Source organism: Oncorhynchus keta, chromosome 35 (assembly GCF_023373465.1).
Source record: "Oncorhynchus keta strain PuntledgeMale-10-30-2019 chromosome 35, Oket_V2, whole genome shotgun sequence".
Taxonomy (NCBI): domain Eukaryota; kingdom Metazoa; phylum Chordata; class Actinopteri; order Salmoniformes; family Salmonidae; genus Oncorhynchus; species Oncorhynchus keta.
Genome location: NC_068455.1, coordinates 64,878,748 through 64,892,450, shown reverse-complemented (window position 1 = coordinate 64,892,450; position 13,703 = coordinate 64,878,748). Strand labels below are relative to the sequence as shown.

Here is a 13,703-nt window from a genome sequence, read left to right as displayed (position 1 = left end):
AGTCGTATGGCCGATGAGGCGGCAGAGACAGGGTGGGGTGCTTGCTGAACACAGGGGCTAGATCGTGATACTCTAGAGGAACAGATGACAGGTCTGGGGGTTCTGGAATGGACTTTGACACAGACAAAGCAGGGTGAAGGGCAGAATGTAGACAATTAGAGTGACAAGATGTACTTCAAGTAGTGACCCTTCCAGCAGTCCAGTCGATCGGTGGGTTGTGCAGCTTTAACAAAGGATGGCCAAGAACCAGGGGAGAGCGAGGGTAGTCGATTATGTGGAGACTGATCCTTTCCTGGTGATTCCCAGAGAGACGCAGGATGACTGGCACGGTTCTCTCACTGACACTGTCCATTGAGCTGTCCATTGAGAGCGTTGGCATCGAGGGGTGAATCAAGTGGAACAGTGTCCAGACCCAACTGCGTAACAACACCTCGGTCCAGGAAACTCTTGTCGGCACCCGAGTTCATGAGGGCAGGTAGAGAAAAAGCCTAGCTTTACCATACAAGAGTTCCATCTAGCAAGGGTCTGGGGGAAGATGGACCGGTGCTTGACTCAACAGTATATCCCCCACAACAGCCGAGCCACCCCCTTTAGCTGGCCTCAGTGAACAAGTGGACACAAATTGACCAACCTGGCCACAGTATAGGCAGCGCCTAGTGCTGACTCGCCGATGCCTCTCCTCAAGAGAGAGACGGTTTTGGTTCTGCCCTCTCTCTCTGACGCTCACGGAGACGGTTGTCAATGCAGATGGCAGGAGAGATGAGCTCCTCGAGTTCACCAGGCTCATCCCTGGACACCAACTCATCCTTGGTGGTATCGGTGAGAGCGTTCTGGAATGCTCCCTGAAGGGCCTCCTCATTCCAGCCACTCTCAGCAGCGAGGGAGCGAAACTCGATTGCCATCTCAGCGACACTATGGGACACCGGATGAGCACCAGATTGCATGGCAGGATCAGATGTGACACTTATAGGACCAGGGCACAAATAATAATATTATAATAATAATCAATAATTTTGCTCTTTATTTAGCCATCTTACATATAAAACCTTATATGTTAATCGGAAATTGTGAATAACTCACCACAGGTTCATGAGAAGAGTGTGCTTGAAAGGATGCACATAAATCTGCAATGTTGGGTTGTATTGGAGAGTCTCAGTCTTAAATCATTTTCCACACACAGTCTGTGCCTGTATTTAGTTTTCATGCTAGTGAGGGCCGAGAATCCACTATTACATAGGTACGTGGTTACAAAGGGCATCAGTGTCTTAAGAGTTCAGCCCAATCCAGAAATCTGGCAGTAGCTTCTGATTAAATAAAATGTTCCCAGAACCGCTTGTTGCAATTTCGATGAGGCTCTCTTGTTCACATATCGGTAAGTTTAATGGAGGCAGGGCATGAAAGGGATAATGAATACAGTTGTTTGTGTCATCCGTTTCGGGAAAGTACCTGCGTAATTGCGTGCCCAACTCTTTCAGGTGCTTCGCTATATAACATTTGACATTGTCCATAAGCTTGAATTCATTTGCACACAAAAAAATCATACAGTGATGTAAAGACCAGTGTGTTGTCCTTGTTAATGCAGACAGAGAAGAGCTCCAACTTCTTAACCATTGCCTCCCTCCATTTTGTATAGTTGCGGAGAGTCCCTGTAATCCTAGATTCAGATCATTCATGCGAGAAAAAACATCACCCAGATAGACCAGTTGTGTCGGAAACTAGTCATCATACAAGCTGTCAGACAAGTGAAAATGTTGGTCAGTAAAGAAAACTTTAAGCTCGTCTCTCAATTTAATTTTTTTTTGTCAATACTTTGCCACTTGAGAACCAGCGCACCTCTGTTTGTTGTAAAAGTGTTACATGGTCACTGCCCATATCATTGCATAGCGCAGAAAATACACAAGATTTCAGGGACCTTGCTTTAACAAAGTGAACCATTTTCACTGTAGTGTCCAAAACGTCTTCAAGCTGTCAGGCATTCCCTTGGCAGAAAGAGCCTCTCGGTGGATGCTGCAGTGTATCCAAATAGCATCGGGAGCAACTGGTAGCACGCGCGTTAACACTCCACTATGTCTCCCTGTCATGGCTTTTGCACCACCAGTACAGGTAAACACATCTTGATCACCAAAGTCCATTTGATGTCATTAAGCTGTATAGTACTTAAAAATATAGAGTAGAGGATGTCTTCCTTAATATATCCCCCATAAATGTAATGGACATATACTAGGAGCTGTTCCAGGCCCGCCACGTCTGACTCATCCAGCTGTAACGCATGTAATTCACTGGCTTGTATGCAAAGCAGTAATTGTTTCAAAACATCTCCTGCCATGTCACTGATGTGTTGTGAAACAGTGTTGTTTGATGAAGACATTGTCTGTATAGTTTTTTGGGCCTTTTCCCCCAGCATTGTCCCTGCCATATCCACGGCAGCAGGAATAATTAAGTCCGCCACAATAGTATGGGGCTAGCCTGTCCTAGCCACTCGGTAGCTCACCATATAAGACACTTCTAGCCCCTTCTTATTAATGATATCTGTTACTTTTATACATGTCTTACTACTCGAAAGTCATCTTAATTCTTGCTCAAAAAACTCCTGTAGCTTATTTTTCAAATTGGTATGTTTTGTTTCTAAATGTCTGCGCAAGAGTGAAGGTTTCATCGAGTTGTACTTTTGCACATATAACACACTGTGGCTGAGGAAAGGCACTACTCCCAATATAAGTGAAACCCAAATCAATGTAGTTCTCATCATCTTTGCACCTCTTCGATGGTCCAACGTCCCTTTCTGTTGTTCAGTGATTTCCCGGGTAAGGAGGCAGTAGCTCTTCGGCTGCATCAGATTCACAACTTTCAGTGTCCATGCTAGCTGGGCTAACAACAGATGTAGAATTACTGATGCTAGCATTGGATGTGCTCATGGAAACAGAACAGCTTGTGTCGTTGACAGGTGCAGGTGCAGTACTGCTGGTAGTAGCAGTACTACAGGTAGAGCTGGTATGTGTCTCTATGAATGCAGGCCTTACTTTTTTAAACATGAATCCATTTTTGAGCTAAACAAATTTGCAGCAGCTACATTTGGCTACATAATTTAGTGTACTTACCGGGGAATGTGATTGGATGTTAATTATTTGACTAGGCTACCTGTATTTGACATTGTGTTGTTATTTCACTGAACACTAGACGGTTTAATTTTATTTTTGTCAGTGAAACGAGGCTACTCAGGCAAGAAAAAAACCATCAACCAGATGTATAGCCCTGTTGGAAAATCTAAATTGGCTGTTTGAAAATGTGAAAAAAATTAAAAATAAACGTGAATCACATTTTTATTTGGCGTATTGCTCGTACCCATGGGGGTACGCGTACTCCAGTTTGGGAATACCTGGTGTAGAGCATCATTGTACAATCTAAACAGCTTTGAAATATAGTATCTTTTACATAACCAAAAATATTTTATTTTAAGTTATTCGAAGCTGAAAATACAAGAATTATAGAATTAATGCACATAGAACATATCTAATGCATCTTAAACTTGCTTTCAATGAGAATGATAGATCTATAACTCACATTTCTATGTGCATTTGGTCACATTGTCCAAGAAGTAATATATTGCAGCTTTAAGTTTTGTTTTTGCATCTATTACTTTCAGTTTTGTACACCAGCTTCAAATAGCTGAAAATACAGTCGTTTTGTTTAAGGAAAATATATTTCACAGCGGTTTAGATGGTACAATGATTCTCTACACTATACTTGCTTGTTTTGTCACAGAAACTGAAGTTAGGCGAACTATTACAATTTTAGCAACCAGGAAATGGCAGAGCAATTTATACACAGTTCAACTTTAAACACGTTTAGAACACATTATCAACTGATAGAATTTTAAGAAAAATCTTAAACTTGCTAAGAAACAAAGGTCAATGGTGAAGTGAAACACGACAGACCAAATTCAAATTCAAACAATAATGGCATTATTTCAGACATTCTATAAATAGTTGTTAAAAACCATGGAAGATGTGGATTTCTAACCAATTATTGCTGTAAAATATTGCATTTCAAGTAACTTGTGGGCACCTTGAACAGATAGACTACAAAGGACAGGTGGACTACAAAGGACAGGTGGACTACAAAGGACAGGTGGACTACAAAGGACAGGTGGACTACAAAGGACACCTTCACAAAGACACGCAGTGAGGCGTCAAAGACAACCCACATGTGACTGACTGTCCAGTCCCACTGGCTCTTAACATAGTCATGGTTCTCAGTCTGTCTGGGACCATGGCTTGCTGTACTGTTTGCTCAAATAAAACTCTGGGCTGTTTGCTTATGTCTGAGCCAAAATGAGAGAGGGGACAGAGAGACAAGGTACGTGCTGCAAGCCATGTATCGGGGCTGGGTGCGGGGGCGTCCCGTCATAATGACTCCGTTGGTAGAACCGATGTTGTCGTTGAATTAGGGATGATTTAAAAGGGAAAGCGGGATGAACCCAAGGACACCCCCCTGCCCTTTTTGATAATAAACAAAGAAAGCCAGGAGTCGGAGGGGGGAGGGAGAGAGAGAAAATCCACACCATAGTAAACAGCACCAGTGAAAGTTCATGGCGGCAGTCTTTCTCCCTACCGCTGGGAAGAGAGCCAGATAGATCTACTTTCTGGAGGTCAGTCCACTGGCGCGACAAAAGACAGGAAATTGACATGAAAGAATGGGTAGACCAGAGAGGCAGGAGCCAGGACAGTAGCCTGTCGGAAGTTATTGTTTTGGACCAACACAGGCGTCTGTCCGCGGAGGCAGAGTAATCTTCCAGTCGTGTCTGGCCTGGGACAGGTTCCACTCATGTCGTGACCTCTACAGCACTCTGGTCACTTGTGATACTGTTCACGTCCAATAGGGCTTTTCTGGGACAGGAAGCCCCGAAGCTCGTCACCACAAGGCTAGGGAGCCCCTCCCCCGAGTCTTTGTATTGTGTCCTGCCCATAATAACAGTAGCAAGTAGCCACTTAGGCTAATACATTTTATGAACTTCATGGCCTTATGGATGTAAACAATGCTTACACAACTACCTCCCCACTCTAAGTCAGTATCTGGATGCCAGACACACTTGAACTGCATTGTATATGACAATCTCACTTTTGGCAGGCTCCACACACCGCCTGTCCCTGTGGCCTAGCCGACCCCGAGTCACCCCTGCTGATTGTTTTAGGAAGACCAGGCGACTCTTCAGCAGGAAGATTTTAATAGACTGAGAAGAGCCTCCTCTACTGATAAACAACAACTTGGTCTGGGACTGGTTCCACGTCGCTACCAGTCGCTAGAATAACCTTTTTACACCGGCAGGAAACAGCCACGTTATTTAACTTAGTCACTCCTCCATAGATTTTTTTCTGTAATCACTTGAATGAATAATAAACAGTTATATTACCGTACACTTCTGTACGGGGAAAGGTCAACCTTACTTTTAGATTCTTCTTGGGATCGGAAATGATCCAAGTTTTAGCCTGTGTAAGACCCCTGACAAATGAGAATTGGACTAATTTGCTCTAGTTCTATTGGAGGCTTCCGTTTATTGTTTGTCCTGTCAGGTTGTTTAGAAAGCTGTCTACCAGTACCTTGGCGGGCCCTACTCTGGTAGGTCCATTGACATTTTAACTTGGGGCAGGTGAGCAATCAAAACACTGTGGCCCTATTTAAATGCTACAACCTCATCAAACAAAAACAAAACATTGTAACATCTATTATGCTCCCGAACTGTGCCAAAAGAGAAATCCCTATGACTATGAGCAGTGCACAGCTGTTCAAACTTAGGGAGCAGAAGCCAATTACATTCTCCGAAGCCCCAATCCCATTGTGTAACATTGCATAATAGAAAACACACTCCAAACTACCCAATACAACAGCTGTTTTAGTGCCAATTCAACGTGTGGCAGGCGAGGCGCAAATCCAACAAGCGTAACAAACGAATAAAAATGCATGGATCTTTTCTTGCAGGCGCTGTGGTTCTGTGGTTGAACTCGCTTGATGCTCTCCTTAACTATTGAGCCACAGAGTTCCCTATCTGAATAATCTGTTATCTATAAAATCATTGAGGCCCCTGTTCATTGACTGAGCCCTGAGCTTCCTAATGCCTAAAGTTGGCTCTATCATGGGAAAGGTTAATGCTGTAATGAAAAGCATCAGATAGGGCCATGTGATTATATAATGTGGTATAATTCTTTGTAATTTTTTCCGCCTATGAATGTTATTGATTCAGATGCAACAGTTAGGTCCTAGATCCAGAGCCGGACTAAACAGTCAGGTCTTGACCATAAGAGATTCACATAAGAACGTGGCATTGACCTTGCATGTAAGACTACAGTCGCCAATACGAACTGCCTCATTTCCTGTGATTGGAAAATCAAATCAAATCCCATTTTATTTGTCACATGTGCGAAATACAACCTTACAGTGAAATGCTTACTTACAAGCCCTTAACTTGTTATGGCTGGGGACAGTATTGAGTAGCTTGGATGAATAAGGTGTCCAGAGTAAACTGCCTGCTACTCAGGCCTAGTTGCTAATATATGCATATTATTAGTAGATTTGGAGAGAACACACTGAAGTTTCTAAAACTGTTTGAATGATGTCTGTGAGTACAACAGAACTCATATGGCAGGCAAAAACCTGAGAAAAAATTGAACCAGGAAGTGGAAAATCTGAGGTTTGTAGTTTTTAAACTCTTAGTCTATCGAGTATACAGTGTCTATAGGGTCAATTTTCACTTCCTAAGGCTTCCACTAGATGTTAACAGTCTCTAGAACCTTGTTTGATGCTTCTACTGTAAAGGAGGGGGGAATGAGAGGGGATTGAGTCAGAGGTCTGCTAGAGAGGCATGAGCTGACCACGCGCGTTCACGTGAGAGTTAGCTTGAGTTCCATTGCATTTCTGAAAATAAAGGAATTCTCTGAACATTATTGAAGATTTATGATAAAAACATCCTAAAGATTGATTCTAAATATCTTTTGACATGTTTCTACAAACTGTAATATAACTTTTTTGACTTTTCGTCTGAACTAAGCACATTGAGCATTTAATATTACTGAGAAAAACGCGCAAACAAAAAGGAGGTATTTGGACATAAATTATGGACTTTACCGAACACATCAAACATTTATTGTGGAACTGGGATTCCTGGGACTGCATTCTGATGAAGATCATCAAAGGTAAGTGAATATTTATAATGCTATTTCTGACTTCTGTTGACTCCACAACGTGGCAGATATCTGTATGGCTTGATTTGTTGTATGAGCACTGTACTCAGATTATTGCATGGTGTGCTTTTTCGGTAAAGCTTTTTGAAATCTGACACAGCGGTTGCATTATGGAGAAGTGGATCTAAAATTCCATGCATAACAGTTGTATCTTTTAGCAATGTTTATTATGAGTATTTCTGTAAATTGATGTGGCTCTCTGCAAAATCACCGGATGTTTTGGATCTACTAAACATAACGCGCCAATGTAAACTCAGATTTTTGTATGTAAATATGAACTTTATCAAACAAAACATACATGTATTGTGTAACATGAAGTCCTATGAGTGTCATCTGTGGAAGATCATCAAAGGATAGTGATTCATTTGATCTCTATTTCTGCTTTTTGTGACTCCTCTCTTTGGCTGGAAATGTTTTTCTGTGACTAGGTGCTTACCTAACATAATCATTTGGTGTGCTTTCGTCGTAAAGCCTTTTTGAAATCGGACACTGTGGTGGGATTAACAACAAGTGTATCTTTAAAATGGTGTAAAATACTTCTATGTTTGAAGAGTTTTTAATTATGAGATTTCTGTTGTTTTGAATTTGGCGCCCTGCACTTTCAATGCAGTTTAAGAAAAATACCTAAAAAAATTCAACAATGAGTTTCTCCAGAAGATAGGGATGCAGAGCACATACGAAGCTATAGAGGGGAAGAAATGTTAAGCCTCTCAGTTGTCTATGTTAACATGATTGTTTCCTTTCTTTTCACAATGGGGATATGTTGGTGCTCGTTGAAATGGCAGGCTTTTCTGGAAAGCACAGATTGGGATTTTATGGGTATGTTCAGTTAATCACATCCATTATGTTCAGTTTAACTCTGGATTTTTTTGCACAGCTTTTACAGGCAGTACTTAGACATATTATTTTCAAGTCCTTGTTTCAGAAAAAAACATACTCTGTACAGAAGAAAATAGAAGTATGACCTATGAGTATGACCTATGAGTATGACCTGTGTTTTGGTTTATCATGTCACATGACCTTAACTTTTATTTTAAGCCTTTTCCAGAAATGATAATTAAACCAAAAATGTAAGTAATTGTTTGAGGATGGTGCAGGACCATCTGACATAAAAAGACAGTGGGATGAAAAAGCTTTAAATAAAGGTTCAAATCCTGGTCATGTGACATGATCAAACGAAACCTATGAGGGAGTTTCCCGACCACACTCATGGTGATACTCAAACTACCTGACCAATCTGGACCCCAGTACAGTTCACTACCTGTGGGTTCTAACCATTTTCATCTCAACACCGCATGCTTTCAGACACATTATTCATTCACACAAAATCAACATATTATTTTCACATTGTTTATTTTATCAGTGTATTTTCATTGTATTCTCTTAGCTTAAAGTCCTCTGTACTCACCTGAAGTAAACTCAGGATCAAGTGTTTAGAAGTAGAGAAGGTTGTCCAGCAATAGAAAGTTGGCCTCTTCGGTCGAGTCCAGAGTGGGCCCACTGTGGTGTCTGACTCTTCTTCTGCAAGGACAGAGGAGATAGGAGGAACGGTATTGTCATGTCATTCACTAATCACTGCAAGGTGGAGAGGCACTGATGAACCATCAGTAGCCCATCCAATTAGTCAATATCATTTGTCTATATTATGTCAACTTCAACAAGCTTCTCGTCTAGTCTGCATCTATAGTTTGGAAGGGGATCAACTCTTACAAGAGCTGCAAGGATAAGTTTTGATTGGTATTGTCTTGCTAGGGTCATTTAATTTAAGTGATGTCTTTTATTAAGTAGCCTAGTTAGTCATTGCTGTTTGAACTGTCTGATTGCTCAGTACTTGTGACTGTCATTGTGGACTTAGATTAGTTTCAGGCCTATTTGTGTAACAGTCTTGCTCATTTGTGGGCATGTTTTATTGTAGGTAGAAACAGATCCTCTCTTATAACAATGCAAATTTGAGAACAGTGCTACCTAAATTGTATCAGCATATTGATTGCACGACACGTAAGGCTAATACTCTCGACCACTGCCACTCTAACTTCCGCGATGCATACAAAGCCCGCCCTCCCTTCGGCAAATCTGACCACGATGCCATCTTGCTCGTCCTGGCTTATAGACAGAAACTCAAACAGGATGTACCAGTGACGAGAACCATTCAAAGCTGGTCTGACCAATCGGAAGCCACGCTCCAAGATTGTTTTTATCACACGGACTGGAATATGTTCTGATCAGCCTCAGAGGACAATATTGACCTATACACTGACTCGGTGAGTGAGTTTATAAATAAGTGCACTGGAGGCGTTGTAGCCACTGGGACCATTAAAACCTACCCTATCCAGAAACCATGGATGGATGGCGGCATTCGTGTAAAACTGAAAGCGCGATCCACTGCATTTAACCATGGAAGAGGTCTGGAGATATGGCTGAATATAAAGAGTGTAGTTATTCGCTCCGCAAGGCAATCAAAAAAAGCAAAATGCCGGTACAGGGACAAAAACAGCCACATCACAGACACTGACGTCATGCTTCCAGACAAACTAAACACCTTCTTTGCCCGCTTTGAGGATAGTACAGTGCCACCGTCGCGGATCGCTAACAAAGACTGCACCCCCCCCCCTCTCCTTCTCAGTGGCTAACGTGAGTCAAACATTTAAACTTGTCAACCCTCGCAAGGCTGCTGGCCAAGAAGGCATAGCTGCATCCTCAAAGCATGCGAGGACCAGCTGGCTTGTGTGTTTACAGACATATTTAATCGCTCCCTATCGAAAGTCTGTTGTCCCCACATGCTTCAACATTGTTCCTGTACCCAAGAAGGCAAAGATAACTGAACTAAATGACTACCGCCCCGTAGCACTAACTTCTGTCATCATGAAGTGCTTTGAGAGGCTAGTCAAGGATCATATCACCGCCACCTTACCGGCCACCCTAGACCCACTTCAGTTTGAATACCACCCCAACAGGTCCACAGACGACGCAATCGCCATCACACTGCACACTGTCCTATCCCATCTGGACAAAAATAATATCTATGTAAGAATTCTGTTCATTGACTACAGCTCAGCATTCAACACCATAGTACCCTCCAAGCTCATCATCAAGCTGGAGGCCCTGGGTCTCAACCCCTCCCTGTGCAACTGGGTCCTGGACATTCTGACGCAATGGTGGCACAGGGATAAATCAAATCAAATCACATTTTATGGGTCACATACACGTGATTAGCAGATGTTATTGCGGGTGTAGTGAAATGCTTGTGCTTCTAGCTCCGACAGTGCAGTAATATCTAACATCTAACAAATTACACAACATATACCCAATACACACAAATTCAATTATGAATGAATTAAGACTATATACATATGGACGAGCAATGTCAGAGCGGGAATGGACTAAGATATAGTAGAATAGTATAGAAAACAGTATATACACATGAGATGAGTAATGCCAGATATGTAAACATTATTAAAGTGACTGGTGTTCCATTCCTTAAATGACTACAGACCCGTAGCACTCACGTCCGTAGCCATGAAGTGCTTTGAAAGGATGGTAATCAAATCAAATCTAATTTATTTGTCACATACACATGGTTAGCTCACATCAACACCATTATCCCAGAAACCCTAGACCCACTCCAATTTGTATACCGCCCAAACAGATCCACAGATGGTGCAATCTCTATTGCACTCCACTCCACACTGCCCTTTCCCACCTGGACAAAAGGAATACTTACGTGAGAATGCTATTCAATGACTACAGCTCAGCATTCAACACCATATTATCCTCAAAGCTCATCACTAAGCTAAGGATCCTGGGACTAAACACCTCCATCTGCAACTGGATCCTGGACTTCCTGACGGGCCGCCCCCAGGTTGTGAGGGTAGATAGCAACACATCTGCCACACTGATCCTCAACACTGGAGCCCCCCAGGGGTGCGTGCTCAGTCCTCTCCTGTACATCCTGTTCACCCACGACTGCATGGCCAGGCACAACTCCAACACCATCATTAAGTTTGCAGATGACACAACAGTGGTAGGCTTGATTACAGACAACGACGAGACAGCCTATAGGGAGGAGGTCAGAGACCTGGCCAGGTGGTACCAGAATAACAACCTATCCCTCAACGTAACCAAGACTAAGGAGATGATTGTGGACTACAGGAAAAGGAGGACCGACTACGCCCCAATTCTCATCGAAAGGGCTGCAGTGGAGCAGGTTGAGAGCTTCAAGTTCCTTGGTGTCCACATCACCACTGGACTATCAGCGTCCAAACACACCAAGACAGTCGTGAAGAGGGCACGACAAAGCCTATTCTCCCTCAGGAGACTGAAAAGATTTGGCATGGGTCCTGAGATCCTCAAAAGGTTCTACAGCTACAACATCGAGAGTACGGCCTGGTACGCCTGGTACGGCATTTCCTCGGCCTCTGACCGCAAGGCACTACAGAGGGTAGTGCGTACGGCCCAGTACATCACTGGGGCTAAGCTGCCTGCCATCCAGGACCTCTACACCAGGCGGTGTCAGAGGAAGGCCCTAAAAATGGTCAAAGACCCCAGCCACCTCAGTCATAGACTGTTCTCTCTGCATGGCAAGCGGTACCGGAGTGCCAAGTCTCAGACAAAAAGGCTTCTCAACAGTTTTAACCCCCAAGCCAATAGACTCCTGAACATGTAAGCAAATGGCTACCTCAATCAGCCTGACTAACCAGTGTCTGTATGCAGCCTCGCTACTTTTATAGCCTTGCTACTGTATATTGCATCGCTACTGTTTTTCACTGTCTTTTTACTGTTGTTTTTATTACTTTACTTACCTATTGTTCACTTAATACCTTTTTTGCACTATTGGTTAGAGCCTGTAAGTAAGCATTTCACTGTAAATACCTGTTGTATTCGGCGCCAGTGACAAATAAACTTTGATTTGATTTGATGACCTTTTATACACTATATTAGGCCCAGCCTTTGGAACTTTGGTTTTCTTAGGTATGGCTATTATATTGTGATCACTACATCCAATGGATTTGGATACTGCTTTAAAGCAAATTTCTGCAGCATTAGTAAAGATGTGATCAATACATGTGGATGATTTCACCAGTGCTATTTGTAAACACCCTGGTAGGTTGACTGATAACCTGCACCATGGGGCAGGTTCTGATTACAGTTTAATGCTTTCTCTTGATTGGGCAGCTTGATGAAAGCCAGTCAATATTTAGGTCCGCCTGAAAATTACCTCTGTTATCACATGCATTACACATGTGCTAGGCCTATACTCACTATCAGTCTTCTTGATTGATGACTGTGGAGCATTCTTCAGTGTCACACTGGCTCAGAACTCTGTCCCCCGCTCTGTCCCACCTCCTTCCAGCCTAGAACTATGCCTCAGGACTACATGGCAATCTTGAAGAACGATCTTGCCTTAATGGAAGAGGACTGGCCACCTCTCAGAGCCTGGTTCCTCTCTAGGTTTCTTCCTAGGTTCCTTCCTTTCTAGGGAGTTTTTCCTAACCACCGTGCTTCTACATCTGCATTGCTTGCTTTCGTTTTAGGCTGGGTTTCTGTATAAGCTTTTTGTGACATCTGCTGATGTAAAAAGGGCTTTATAAATTAATGTGATTGACTGTCTGGTCTACTCAAGAAAGCCATTGGTCAACTGCAAAACATACAGAATGCTGCAGCACAGATACTGACCAAGACCAGACAGAGAGCACACATTACACCGGTTTTAAAGTCTCTGCACTGACTGCATGTAAGTTTTAGAATTCATTTTAAGACTCTTCTAAGAATCTATTCTAGATTATTCTATGGTTTTTAAATCAACCCATGATTGTGCACCCCAATACATGTCAGACATGCTTTTAAGTTACATACCCAGTAGGTCCCTCAGGTGCTCTGGCATTGGCCTTTTAACTATCCCAAAGCCGGACATTCTGCTCTGTGGACAATGACTCCCAATGTTAGGGTGGAGACATAGGTACCTTGTCATTATATCATCTCTGGTGCCACTATAAGAGGTCAGTCGTGAGTGCCATGATGGGGGTAGGTACATAATATTTGGTCTATTTAGAGAAAATGGAACATATCACAAAAAACACATGCATTTGTAACGGATGTGAAACGGCGAGCTTAGTTAGCGGTGTGCGCTAAATAGCGTTTCAATCGGTTACGTCACTTGCTCTGAGACCTTGAAGTAGTAGTTCCCCTTGCTCTGCAAGAGCCGTGGCTTTTGTGGAGCGATGGGTAACGATGCTTCGTGGGTGACTGTTGTTGATGTGTGCAGAAGGTCCCTGGTTCGCGCCCGGGTATGGGCGAGGGGATGGTTTAAAATTATACTGTTACACATTCCCATCCTGATGTAAGCTATATTTAACCCATTTTACATCTTTATCCCAGTTGGAGGGATACAACATCTCTGAATTTGTTTGATTTGTAGGAGAAAAAGGGTGAGGAGCCATTTACCCCAACATGGCTACCTATGACCTCCAC

General features: G+C 42.8%; 1 protein-coding gene across 1 annotated transcript in view; it reads right to left on the bottom strand.

Annotated features, from left to right (window-relative positions):
* Window positions 1-13,703, bottom strand: part of LOC118368850 (erythropoietin-like) — a 37,059-nt gene that overhangs the window by 21,827 nt on the left and 1,529 nt on the right. The window contains exon 2 of the mRNA XM_052497274.1: window positions 8,644-8,756. The gene's annotated coding sequence lies outside the window, so the exon portion shown is untranslated. The remainder of the gene's footprint in view (window positions 1-8,643; window positions 8,757-13,703) is intronic.